Here is a 10,956-nt window from a genome sequence, read left to right as displayed (position 1 = left end):
TTATGCTTATATTATGTTTTATGCCAAGTAAAAGAATAAAAAATAATATAGCTAAATTTTTTCATAATTCATAAAGTAAATCATTAAATAAATAAATATAAACTGGCTTCCAAAAAATTCTAACCTCGCTATCATTTTTTTTACAAACTTAAATCTTTACTTAACAATTTAAAAAATAATGTTGTCTAATCGTTAAAAACAAGGTTCTTGGTAGGTACCTTAAATTTCCCTTAACCCTCTTGGTGCCAGCCTCAAATTGTCTCATTCTATGACGGTTAGACTGAAAGTGCCAAGTCATTTTTAAATGAATTACATATCTGGAGTTAAATATTAATAACTTTTTTACCTTCAATAACCTTTTACCTTTAATTACTTTTTTACCTTTAATAACTTTTTACCCTTAAGTATGGAAGTATAAATTTTTGACATCTTAAAAATAAATAATTCTTTGTCATTTTTTAAGATTAAATAAAAACATATAATGCATTTTTTATTTATTTTATTTGAAAGTTCTCGTGAAAAAAGTTATATTATTTGTAATGGATTGGCGTGCGAGTAGGGCATGGTTATAAAAGTAATATTCTTGGAACTAAGGATTTCGTGGGAAAATATAATCACTACAACTATTAAAAAAATGATTTTAAACGCACAATAAACAACAATAAATAATAACTGGCAATTTATAATATCCACGAAAATGCTTATTATTTTTTGATAAAGCAACTTTATAATTTGTTGGCCAGAAATATATAATTTTTGTAAATAATTGCAAAATAAATTTTTATAAGCAGGAATACATACTTATGTAGAAAATAATTAACACTTAATATTTGCAAAAGAATCAAAAGATATATATTTTTTTAAATTAAAGTTGAATTTCTCACAACGGAAAGTTAAATTCAAAACGAAGAAATGCGCACAAACGCAGTACCAATCTGTTTCACATGCTGTTCGAAAACAGCATGAGAACCCTGCTCTCTATCAGGGAAGGAAGACAGAAGCGTGACAGCTCTGCTCTCTATTTTGAGAAAAAGCAACTCAATAGTAGGGCGAGTCAAACCGACAACGGTATAGTGCACTGCAAGTGTCGTAAATGCGTCTTTGAAAGAAAAAAAAATATTCAGGCCAATTTTTCGATCCTCCTCAAAGGCGATTTATCCGACTGTGGCATTAAAAGAGTTAACGGTGTTTTTTATTTCGTTAAGAAAAACCTAAAACAGCATAATAACAATTCAACCATTTAATGATGGCATATTTTTAAGAATTTTTGTAGCTGGCTCCACTTTTTAATTTGTGAGGCCAGTGTTCTTTTACTATCTTAATTTTTAATTTCATATCGCTTTATTTTATATATAATTAGGTTTTCAACTAACTGTACCTAACAGTTGTGAACATTTGTAATACACAAACACAAGAATCATACGTAAACTAACGTCCACATTCTGTTTTGTAATTCCATGTTTTTATTAAAAAAGTTTAACAGAGAAAAATTCGTAGCCTACTTACCCTGTTCATATTTTATCAAAATATCGATAATAATATTGAGGAGTTACAGATGTTGACTCACTAAACAGCTAAACAGAATCACTAACACAACACTGCTGAGTAAAACAAAAGAAAACGTGCGATCGACTGACCGGCTTGCACCATAATGTTTAGTCAGTTGCTTGCCCTTCCCCCGGTCGCATGCGTGCCGCGCTCGCTTTAGCTCACCGACGCGCGTTCATTCAAAGTTTGAAATCTTTCACGGACCATATTTTAGCTCTCGCGGACCACTGATGGTCCGCGGACCACTGGTTGGGAACCACTGATTTAAACCGAACCATTTTAAGAAACCGGAAAGGGTGTCTTTGCAGTTTCTACCTAGCTACACTACCGTCACTAAAGGTATGAAAGGTACTCTTTCCAAGGGGATACAATTCTATCGTCCCACCTTGCTGACTTTTATTCATGGGCGCTCCACGTCTTGTATACCTACTCCAGCATGACCTAGCAGTAAACTCAGGTACTAAATGTCACGATGCCGTGACGACCAGTTGCGGTGATCAGTTGATACAGATCCCCGCGGGATGCTAGCTAAAGTGTTCTACTTTTAAACTGTTCGCCAGGCCGTTAAAAAAACAAGGCGCTGTGGTGTTCTTAAGCTGAACACATAAACGACGTCAACATCAAGAACTAATGTTATTGGCCAGCTGAAGACTTAAAATTCCCTTCTGATGAAAGCCCCTTTATTTTGATTGGTCGTTCAAGAGAGCTAGAAACTCTTCAATGCTATTGGACAACAGGAACCACCACTAAAATGTGGCGTACAGTTCAACAGTCTGGCAGTTGATACAGATCCCTTGCCGACTTGCTCTCGCAGTGACGCAGCAGGAGGTCGAAGGATCGTTTACACTGAGCAGTTCGCGCGCCAGGTCAGATGTTCGGTCGTGCGAAGTCGCCTTACGGACTGCTTACATTGGGCGGGACTGACGAACTCAAACAATCACAGTAGTAGCTAGAACTGGTAGAAAATCCTTCACAGACGCTTCCTCAAAGTTCGTGGCTAATAAAGTTTGCGAAAATGCGGGAGGTTGGAAGTTATTTTTGACGTGATAACGTCATATAAATCGATGAACGCCGGCTGCACGCACGAAAAAACATGACTCATTGTCACGTTCCGCCTGAGCCGAGCGTGCAAGAACCGGCCAACCACCATGCGAGAAAATCTTCTATAATATCAAACAGGTTAAATCGGGTTTTGTAACTAATTGTTCGTGATTATTTTTAAACAAATCATTTAAATTAAATTTGCAAAAACTGTTAAATAATATTTTAAAATTAAAATTTATGCAATTTTTCATCAATGTTTTCTTATGACGTTATCACGTAAAATTATCGTCCGTAAACCGACTTTACAGACAACCCCTTTTTTTAAAAAAGAAGTTACTTTCAAGTTTCGCGGCACATTTACTAAGTATGTAAGGTTCGCATCGCAAGTTCAGTCATTCTAAACGCACACGCGTCTGAAACTGAGTCTGTCAAATCCCAAATAAAAAAAAATACTAAACGTCTTTCAAAGTCTTACGTGTCTCCGCCAAAACTTCAGCATAATAAATTATTTTTGGTGTCAATAATAAACATACGAAAACTACCAAGCACAATTTTTACATTTTGCGAAACTCAACCCTTTAAAGGGTGAAAAAGAGGTAAATATGATTTGAAGATGAATAATTATTATATCTCCGAAGCTAACAATGCATGAACATATTAGGGACCAATAATTAATACACAAAAACTGCCAAACAGCAATTTTACATTTTACCATTTTGCTAAATTCCAGCGCTGAGGTGAAAAAGTTGTTATTATGGTTTTAAATAACTTCAAATTAAATCAAGTATAATAAAAAAAAGGGTACCAATAGTAAACTTACGGAAACTACCAACCACAATTTTACCATTTTGAGAAATTCAAACATTAAGTTTGGTAACAAAAAAAGCAACACCTCAGATTCAGTTAGAACTAAAAGAAAAAAAAAGTAAATGAAACCCCCTTGCATCCGGAGTTACGTATTGATTTTTTTAAAATTAAATTAAATTTAATTTGGCGTTGAAAACAGGTTAAGTTTTTATTTATTTAAAAAATTCGCATTTGTGCAACTAATTGAGGAAAACATAAATTAAACTGTAAAACTTATAAACTTAATATTATTATTTTACTATTGGCAAGATTCCGCCTCTAAGGGGTGTGATGGTTTTAAGTTTGGTTTAAATTAAAAAAAAAAAAATGCATAATTCCGAATGTACTAGTTTTAAGCTTTAGACATTAGGAATGAACAGCATTTGGCATCCTACATAAAAAAAATATATTTACCGCTATGCAACACGTGGCGCCATCTGTTGTTGAAAAGCAGAACTACTTGTAATATTTCACATTGACAACATGCCCAAATACCAAAGCCATTACACCAAAAAGGACAATAGAGAGATATTCCGTGTGTCACTGGAATACTCCATCCAGATACAAGAGTCTGCTTGAAGGGAGCGTGGCCTCTGGCAGCAGGTATAACCGGAAACACGTGTCCTGGCGGCGGGGCGGGCAGACTGTATCGCATGTCCGCCGCCCCCGGAGGCGGCGCGCTGACAGCCGCCCCCGGCGCGAGGCTTCACGCACGTGTGGCGGGCTCTCGGGTTCCCGTCAGTGCGCATCACCACTGCCCGCCTGCCCTCCCTGGTACTGCAGTATCGCTTACAGCCGGCACGCCACGAGGTCCGGCACGGCTCGTCAGGGCGAGGCTCGCTGCTGCTTCTAGCGTCGGTCGCCCCCGACGCAACCAGCGCCGTCGAAACCAATGCGGACAGAAATGTCCAAGCCCCCGCCCTTTTGCTCTGCCCAACTCGTCTTCCGGAAACCATCCTTCTGTTTCCTGTAACCAACCTGCTTGTTATTGATAGGTACATTAAATTTTTGCATCCCGCATGTCAGTGCCCAGGGTTCTCGCTGTGTCTATGCATGTTTTACCTGGGCCCAACTTATTTAGTTTTTTAGTCTAGAATAGTCAGTGAGGGGAGTTAGTCATGGCTAAAACGTTGCCATGGCTGGCCAATCCCCTCCTAGCACATGATGCATGATTAGAGCGAATAGGCTTCGGCCTGAGACGCACTTAGAGTCTTCCCTGCCCAGACCTCTCCCGCACACTCACAGCTTTAAGTTAGGTTAGGAAAAAAAAAGTGCTTCTAGCGCGGTATCGCCTCTAAGCGCAAGGCTCTGAATTGACGCGCAGTCTTCTCGTCGTCACAGGACAACTGTGAAATTTGAGCGGTGACCGTAACATTATATTGCGGAGAAATGAAGATATAGGTGTAATGCAAGTACTTTAAGTGCTTTCAAGAATCTTTACCGGTTGTTTTACGCCTAAATATTACTCTGAAAACATGCTTTCAGCCATTTTAACTCTTCTAAAAAAACGGGGGTTGTCTGTAATGTCGGTTAACGGACGATAATTTTACGTGATAATGTCATAAGAAAACATTGATGAAAAATTGCATACTTTTTAATTTTCAAATATAATTTACAGTTTTTGCAAATTCAATTTAAATAATTTGTTTAATAATAATCACGAACAATTAGTTAAAAAGCCCGCCTTAACCTGTTTGATATTATATAGAAGATATTCTCGCACGGTGGTTGGCCGGTTCTTGCACGCTTGGCTCAGGCGAAACGTGACAATTTTTCGAGCGTGCAGCTGGCGTTCATCGATTTATAAGACGTTATCACGTCAAAAATACAGTTTAAAAACTCAATCCGAAATCAAAAGTACTTTTCGGCCCTCAGTGAACTCTTAAACGCTTTTCTTAAGCAGGCCCCACTCGGATATGTTGAGTAGTTTTGAAATCGCGTTGTTTTTCCTGAAGCTCTGAGCACCGTATGTGTGCCCGGGTAGAAAAGCCTAAAGAAAAAAAAGAAAAAAAAACGAAATAACACTCTTCCTCCATCCACGTGCCTGGTTACAACATAACTCAAAACTACGAGTCCAGAATCAGGCGTAGTTTCCAAGAAGATACAGCTATCTGCAGCTACGAATAACTCTTCGGGTATTCCAGATGCAGCCTTTGGCAAGAAGCCAGCTGGTTCACTTTCGTTTCCAACAGCGCAGGTTAGAAATATGACTGTAACTACTAAACTGTAGTCAGCAACTTCAACATCGGCCCTGTTGTAAAGTACAGTTATATTAAGGTCTTTTCGACGAATGGTTCTACTCGAAACAACTATATATTTGTACAGAAACCAAGCCGGAGTTAAAACTTAAAAACTTTGAGTTCCGTTTTGAACAGTTTAAACTAGCGAGCGGAAGGTACGAAAAGTGCATTTTGGTTTAGACTTATAAGTCATTAAAGTTTTTTTTTCATTTTTTTTTAAAATTTTCCAAGAATAATTTTATGAGTTCGTGTTCAAATGAAAAATAAACTTGTTAACCGTAAATGAACGGGCATCCCTGGCTAATTAGTAGCTAGTGTTCTTGGTAGATTAAAGGAGAGAACAGTTGCCAGAGGGTTCGAAGGTCTGCTGGATCTGGTACGGAGTCTTCGAGGCACGAGGATACACTGGTACTCCCCACTTACACTGGTTTGTTCCCTGCAAAGGCACTCGTGCTACGAGAGCCGCTACAAGAGGCTGGCTTCTGTAATAATTCCTTCCTCCTTCAACTCCAAAACCTCTTTCCTTCTTCAAGCAGCGCCGCTAATTGTTCAAGCATCTTCTATGGAGGCTTCATGAGAGGCGCCTCCTAGTTCATTCCCGTTCCACTTGTCTGTTGCTTGTCTAGGGCCATTCACTCATTTAAATCAACACCTAAAGCTCGGTCTCACATGCATGTCACTTCATCTTATTGTCAATGGTTTCATTTCAAGGCTTTTCCTGTATATTTATTTACGATAACTCTCTTGCACATTATATTTCACCTCAAATGTACCCAAAAGTTTACTTGCTAATATTATCTAATAGCCGTAAAATATCACGCGAGTTTTCATAACCGTGATAACTTGTCTTAAGTTATATGACTCGGAAATAACGTTCAGTAAGTATCTTGTGTGTAAATTTTTGACACAGCAAAAAATAAAGTCAGATGATATATTAACCAAAACAAAACCTATAATTAATAGTGATGTGATGACAAGAAAATTAAATAAAAAAATAACACTGATGTAAGGCTTATTCCGTCATGTTTGATTGTAGTAATTTCGTGTCATTATTTTATTATTGCGATTCCTACGGATGTATCAAATATTAGCACTGCAATTAACTTTTTGTTGTTAATTGTTCTCATAACCGTGATGTTACTTACATAAATATTATAAAAGTTTTTTTGTTTTATAAACTCTGAATAAATAAAATATCGTCAATTCAAATGTATAAGTGTATATATGTAAATAAACGTACATAACTGTTTAATGAACACGATTTTTGCCGTAATTTTGTACACACTTTCATACTGATACATTAATAGTAATGGAAAACCTCGGTTGACTTCATTAATGTGTAAGATCAGACCTAAGGGGTAGAAATAATTTTTTTTTATGCAAAGCGGAATAAATATATTCTCCTTAATATGAATTATATTACATCCGTTTGAAGTATCATACTACCTAAGAGTAGTATAGAAAACTTTTATATACATTTTTTAATACACCACGAATTATTTGAAAGGTTGAAAAAAAAATATGGTTTGAAAAATTAAACATGGATACTTGGTTGACACCTGCGTTAGTAGTGAAACTTCAGAGTTATATGTATAACAATCTATGTATGATATGTGAATGTATGCAATTTACCATGTTTGCAAATGAGCCAATAGGGCATTGAGCAAGTATGCAATTGCAAATGCCCAAACATTCATCAGTCCATGTATGCAAGGGTGCAACTGCGCAGTTATAAAAGTGAACGAGTATGAAAATACGCAAATATATATATATATATATATATATATATATATATATATAATGCAAACATGTCATCGAATGCCCCACTCCTGAACCCCTCTCCCTTTAGGTCATCGAGCACCACACTCAAGATCATTTTATTTTAATATATTATAATTTAGTTGTAATAAAGCCACATAGTCATAAGACAGAGTATGTTATTATTATAAATTTATACTATGTTTATTTTCGCTTTGTTACTGATGACATATTATGACAGTGTTTAAAGAGAGGCTTTAACAAAACTGCTGTGTGTGAAGTAAATGTTATTGTCTAGGTAAATATAGTAGTTCCACGGTTAAGATTAATCTAACCATTAAAGTTAATTACCTATTATATCGTTACCGTAGTGTAGTGGTTATCACGTGTGCCTCACACGCACAAGGTCCCCGGTTCGATCCCGGGCGGAAACACTATAAACATTTCTTCTTAGCTGTTAGCGGAATAAGTTTCCTTATTTTTGTACACACAGTGAAATGTGTATTGTTTGGTGGTGGAGGCGATAGGTGTTACGTCAATTTAGAATTGTAGTCTAGTGTGTTAGAACTATCAAACACTATGTATTCATTAAAAATATTAAAATACATAAATAAATTAAATCAGACCACAAGAAATTTATAAACAAGATTAAAAAATGATTTTTTTATCTTCATTGGTAGCATTTTTGACATCTAGCAAAATTAACGGTATCAGAAAATATAATTGTTAATTTTTTTTAATAGTAAAACCATTGGCAAAATATTCTTGTTTGTGTGAATAATGACGCTTTCTTTATGTAATAAAGACAAAACTAGATCCACAAAGTGTTTTGAACAGCTACAAAAAAAAACCACCTGTCTCTTAAAAAAAATTAAAACAAGAACAACTATGTTAAAGGTTTCGCACGTAAAACAGATCCCTAGGAGATGCAACATTTCAGATTGTTTGTGGTCCTTTAGGACACTCTGCATACTGAGCACTAGTGACACTGAAACACGCAGGGAGGTAACGAACATTTTTAATATGCTCTTTCCGCCTCAGTTGTTTAGTGATCAAGATTCCAACTCTATGGTCGTAACTGTTCAATGTATGAAATACCTTTTGTAGTAAATACCACCACAATAGCCTATTGGAGACTACTACAGCATAACATCATTGGTAGATATAGAAACAAGAGGTGTTGAAGTCGTTACAAGAATTGCTACTGTCGAAGCTGTATGTGTCGAATACGTTGATTACATTTAATATGTTTTTGTACTGTTGAGATGGTACGTAATGTTGGAGGTGCTACCTTTGATATGACTGCATCTTTCAATGTTGCTGTCATCAGGATCTTTGTTGGTAATGGAGGTGACATTGCAGTTGTTATTGTTGATGTTGATAATTTTTTAGGCTTAGCCTTAGAATTTTTAACTGCTGACGATACACGTGTCATAAAAGTCTTCGTCATTGATGTTACTGAGCACTGCTGAATAACTGTCAAAGTCTGTTCTCGCTCCTCCACAGTAGCAAAAAACTGTCTGTTACAACCAAATCCAAATATATATAAATAAAAATAAATATATGTGTGTGTGTTTGTGTAAAAAAATGTGACTCTTTATACCCAATCCATTTTCAGTTTGTAGCTTTGCAGTATATCGAATGAACTGTCAAATAGTCGCGACTTCTATTCATAAAGTCATACCTTTTGTATTGTGACGAACTACTTATTCAACAGTCGTTTCCAGACCTCAAAAGGTCTAGGATAAAGATTCTGCCACGGAATTTACCATCGAAATTAGGAGTAATTCTACATATTTTTGATAAGTGTGTCGCTGATGAGATATTTCCCTGTATTTGAAAAAAAAGCTGAAATATTCTCCTTTATAAAGTAAAATAACAACCCCAAAGAAAATACCAACTGCTACAGACCTATCTGCCTTCTACCTAAGTACAATATAAGAAACAATTTAATATAAACAAATAAACTTTATAATTTAACAACGTTTACACAAATATCAGTTTGTGTTTAAACCGAGGTTATCCACAGAACATGCAATAAATAAACTATAAAAATTATAAATACTAATGTGCTTATCCCTGAACCCTCACACAGTTTATCACTATAGCTGTGGCTAGTGCCACAAAAACTACAAGACAGATACTTGTTATAACGCCTGTGCCATGGGCGATTAAAAATAATACTTGATCCAATAGGAACCTCAGCTCGAACTGTATCGTAAGTTGTGTTGTGATATGTCGCATATATATATATATATATATATATATATATATATATATATACAATACATGAAAACAAACACTTAAGGCAAAATATGTTTTAAATGACTTGAAACTAAACCTATAAATAACATTGTAAATAGAAGGTCTTAAATGATTTATGTAGGTAGAACCAACTGACAAAACCTAAGATACTACAATTTGTACCTACTGTAACACATGCAATTATCACACACACATTCACTTATTGCGTTGACTGATAGTAAAATTGGCTAGCTCAGATAATAACACTCAATAAATAAACATTTTATTTTTAGTTAAAACATTAAATCCTTTGTTTCAATTTGTGCCGGAAATTAGGCATTTCGTCACCTTTTTAATTTTTTTTTATAATTTTAAAATTTTTTGGGGTTTCTTGTTTTTTTAATTTATCTGGTTGTTAATGGGGGTGATTTACTTTTTGTTAGGCCGCTGTACGCCACGGATTTAAACTTTGTGCCAGTGGACCGAAGCCCCTTCCCAGGGGGGCCTATCTGATATTTTGCTGGCTAATGTGGACATGGTCAGCCCGGTTGAAATTTCTCTCGCCTGCAGTCACGTCCCGAGTTTGTAATTTTAATTCCCTGCATGACCAAAACTGCTTTGAGCAGCTCCTGGGCTGCAAGCTGCTACCTTGTAGAGGCCTGCTGAGAAAAGCATGTCTCGTCACGAAGCAGTCTCCAGTGGAGCTGCGTTCCCACCTTAGTGGCTATTTCTGCCCCCCCTTACTCTCTCTCCTCCTCACTTTAGTTCTGAGAAATTAAGCTAAGAGCAGTGACCGGACGGGACGATGACCTGATGCAAAAACCTTCTCCCGGGTCCGACAGACACATCCCCGACATCTAGCGGAGGAAAAAGTAACCGCGGGCCTGGTCGCCAGCGTGCAGAGCTTACCCTCATGACACCTGGTGGCAAGTGTGCTCACCACCTCAAGTAGTTCCCCCTTACGCCGCTAGAAAGCAGCGTCGCGGTGCCATAAGGCACTATGCTTTCCTCTCGCGGCCCGGAGAAGTCGATTGTTCGTTGCTTTCGTTTCGGTCCGGTAGAGAGCGCGCATGTCGTGTTGTTGTCACGTCCGCCTCGGACTCCTTCGGAAATTTTCGGCTTAGAACCGAACCTACCCCCTCCTTTGACCCGGGGCCTTACCGCCCGATTTAATTAGGTGCTTTGTCCGATTGCGAGGACTCAGTCCTCTGACCTCGGCTACTGACCACGTCTCCTCTACGTCCTCTGCGCTAAGAGGCTTTTTGCGGGAACGGTG

At 37.1% G+C, this 10,956-nt stretch overlaps 1 non-coding gene across 1 annotated transcript; it reads left to right on the top strand.

The window, feature by feature from the left end:
• The first annotated feature begins 7,797 nt into the window (after positions 1 to 7,797).
• Positions 7,798 to 7,870, top strand: Trnav-cac (transfer RNA valine (anticodon CAC)). The gene has a single exon. It is a non-coding gene; the product is annotated as a tRNA-Val (tRNA).
• The last annotated feature ends 3,086 nt before the right edge of the window (positions 7,871 to 10,956 follow it).

Source organism: Bacillus rossius, chromosome 12 (assembly GCF_032445375.1).
Source record: "Bacillus rossius redtenbacheri isolate Brsri chromosome 12, Brsri_v3, whole genome shotgun sequence".
In the NCBI taxonomy this organism is placed as follows: Eukaryota; Metazoa; Arthropoda; class Insecta; order Phasmatodea; family Bacillidae; genus Bacillus; species Bacillus rossius.
Note: the sequence above shows the minus strand (reverse complement) of the source record. Positions and strands in the feature narration are given on the sequence as shown.